Genomic DNA, 3,409 nt, shown 5'->3' on the forward strand with positions numbered 1-3,409 from the left:
CTACATCAGTGATTAATTTCCTCACAAGGAGTTTTTCCCTCTTAACCTACCATATATAACTAGGTTTCTAGTTCCTTGAGTTACTTTTAATCACAAATTGGCTGCCTTTACATTGTGGATGTCACATTCATTATCAATGTACCACTAATCTCCGTCGTGTCCCGCCTTTTTCTAGGACACAGACGCACCCTCGAGTTTGCACCGAGGTAGAGGTGCTATTCATGACCTTACACAGTGGGTAAGTTATAATTGCATACTTTGTTTATCTTTATTTCGACATACACTTTTAATACATTTTTGGGTAACAGTTAGGTATTCTAAGATTTATGGCCATTACACGTTGTATGTGGACCCAAAGACACACAGTGCTGGATGTGCATGGCACATGGGTCTTTCTTGATGCATTATCTCTTTACAGGTAACATCATTACCAGTGGGGACTTATATGAGTGGCGAATCACTCCAACCACTGGTTCAGTATATTTTTTTATGGCTGATTAATTGCTATAAAAAGTAAAAAGGGTCTCTACCTATGAATTTCAGAACATACAATGTATCGTCTTTTTAGTATGTCAACACTTGGACTAAGACAACAAAAAGAAAATACAGACAATTAAATTCAGAACATAATCGAGAAACAAATTTATAAGAGTTTTTTTTTTAAATTAGATCGATTTCGAAAAGATGAATTCAGTGCATTGACTGATTTGTTATTGATTCAAAAAGACTTTCAAAATAACAATGAAAATGCTAAACGGGGTCCCAGACGTACTCAAACACTCGCTGACTTACACATTCATACCAGAATCATTCCACTGCATAAACACTAAAATCACACGTTCGCATATAAAAGGTGTAAATAACCCAAAGAATATTCAATTTATGAACAAAACTCAATATGTACACAAAATCATATGAATTTTCAATATCGTGTTAAGTGACACATGTTCAAATTTGAGGAATTAGGGCTTGGGTGGGCCACATGTAGACGCCGACGCGCGTTTCGGTGAATGCACCGAAATGTTGGTGCCACCTTCCTCAGGGCAAACAGAACCAAGAGTCTTAGTATGGGTTTGTGCTGGGACCTATCAAAAGTAATAACAGTATATTAAGATAACTTAATCAACATAAAGCCTTAGTGACATTGTTCATCTAAGTCAGCAGCATATATAATACAAAGTCATTAGTCACAAGTGTTAACAGAACAACAAAGCATAATTAGAAATATTTTTCTCTACATAGAGAATTAATTAAAATGCGGGTACACTAGATATTTCAGGACACATGATCAAAAGTAATTATTCTTATCCCAGGGAAGAACGGAAAGGGAAAAAGGGGGGAGAGAACATAAGGGATCGTTTGCGCTCACCTGTGAGCTCACATACAGGGCATGAGCAGGATAGCTCAGGTTAGAATCAATCGATGCGTTTGCTTGAAATAATTCTGCCAAGAAAAACAAGCATATAAAAAATGAACTAATCAAGTAGAAAGGCGTCCCGAAAGGGCGCGCAGACCCTAGAATATTCAAGCTGCCACAACAGGTTTTAAATCATATCAGCAAAGAAAATCCATGTATGCTCACTTTTCTAATGAAGTAAGAGGATAAAGCAAAAAAACACAGCACAAAATACGATATGTAGAGGATCGTTTGAAGCATGCATCCGTGCCTCAGGGAGAGTGCCGAGACTAAGGTGTACAAGGGCACAGATGAATATGAGGCTTAGAAGCACTAGGAAAAATAAATATACATATGTAAGCGCATTCAAAGAGGCAGAGGTAACAAAAGTTCACCTGAAGGGAAAAAGGACGCTCTCGGAATCAGAAACGAATCCCTTATCAATAGAATTCCGGGTGCGAGAAAATTTGGCTGCCGATCCTACAAAATTAGATTAAAAGATAGGGTGAGAGAGACACGGGTACATTCAGGCAGACAAAGTGAAAGAATACGGGAAACAAAATAACATAACAATCTCTACCTGAATGAACAGGGCTTTAAAGGGCCATGGAGAAATAATATAGATACATCTTCGTGAAAGCCACGGGAAGGTTCGTTGTGATAGGATTTAAACAGGGCTATAAAAATATAGGAGAAAATATAAAAATTAAAGCGTTTCTGGCGCTATGATAAAGAGAAAGAAGGATTGCGTCTGGTTAACGTACCTGATAAAGCGCGAGTTTAGAACGTGTACTGTCAATCCAGAGGGCTCCGAGCGGGAAGAAAAAGCCTCAGGTGAAACTGATCGGTCCGGAGAGCACACGCGGTGTTCAAGCGCCGTTTAAATAGGCCAATGGGCTAACGCGTCACTGGTGGTACGCGAGAGGAAAAGGACACGTCATCAGAGATACGGAGGGGGGGAGCAAGTCTTTCTAAAAGGAAACGTAGGGCAGAAAGATAAACAGGGACTGAAGGCCATAAATAGGTAAAGTAGTATAAATTCAACAACTGCAGAAGCAGAAAAATAGAAAAATGTTGCATTACGAAGGCAGTGATATGAGGAAAAATGCTGCAAGCAAGCTGTGAGCAAGAGTCATATACGGAGGTAAATGAAATTATGCAAACAGATAAAAAGATATGTAAAGAAGGGTGCAAATAAAATGAAAAATATTAAGGCAACCGACTACATGTTCCAATAAGGGGCATATCAAATAAGTCTAATAGGATAAGCCAAATTATACCAGAGGTAACAATGGCAACATAGTAGAAGATAAGCCTACATATCGCCTAGCGCCTATATATAGTTTCCTACATTAAGGTCATGATGCATACACATTAGGGCAGTCTGAAAAAGGTTTAACAAATGGCATTCTCCCAAGGGAGGGATTCGTTCAGACCCTTGTCCTTAGATTTGAGGACAAATATCCAAAATACTTCTCGTTTCCTACGTACATTGTTACTGTCGGTTCCTCTTTGTACGCGGATCTTTTCCAGAATCGTCCAGCGAAGGTCAGTTTCAGAGTGGCTCTTTTGAACCCAATGATCTACTAAGGGGGCTCCATGTTTGGATCTTCTGATGTTAGATTTGTGCTCACCTATTCGTATCCTTACCTCTCTAGCTGTTTCGCCTACATAAGTGAGAGAGCAAGGGCATTGGATGACATAGATGCAGTTGGAAGTCCTGCAGTTGGTCATGTCTTTCATGATGACTTTGTAGTCATTTATGCAGATATTGTCGCCAACTATGGCATGAGCACATGCATGGCAAGTCCCACACTTGTGATTTCCTTTGATGGGGGCCGATCCCTCAATAGACTTTTGCGTCCAGCTCTTAGGTTCAGGCTGTTTAGCTTTGACTATCCAGTTTCGCAAGTTTATATTTCTGCGAAATGCAAAAAGAGGTTTGGGGATGTGGGTGATTTCCGAGTCTAGGTTGAGCAAATGCCATTGTGAGTTTACAATTTGCCTGATTTT

At 39.5% G+C, this 3,409-nt stretch overlaps 1 long non-coding RNA gene across 1 annotated transcript; it reads right to left on the reverse strand.

Moving 5' to 3' along the window:
* Positions 1-245: 245 nt before the first annotated feature.
* On the reverse strand, positions 246-2,252 carry LOC146811191 (uncharacterized). Its single transcript, XR_014965790.1, has 5 exons — positions 2,161-2,252; positions 1,977-2,073; positions 1,792-1,876; positions 1,370-1,443; positions 246-1,085 (listed from the first exon to the last, which is right to left on the reverse strand). It is a non-coding gene; the product is annotated as an uncharacterized LOC146811191 (long non-coding RNA).
* Between the last annotated feature and the right edge of the window lie 1,157 nt (positions 2,253-3,409).

This window comes from Triturus cristatus, chromosome 7 (assembly GCF_964204655.1).
Source record: "Triturus cristatus chromosome 7, aTriCri1.1, whole genome shotgun sequence".
Taxonomy (NCBI): Eukaryota; Metazoa; Chordata; class Amphibia; order Caudata; family Salamandridae; genus Triturus; species Triturus cristatus.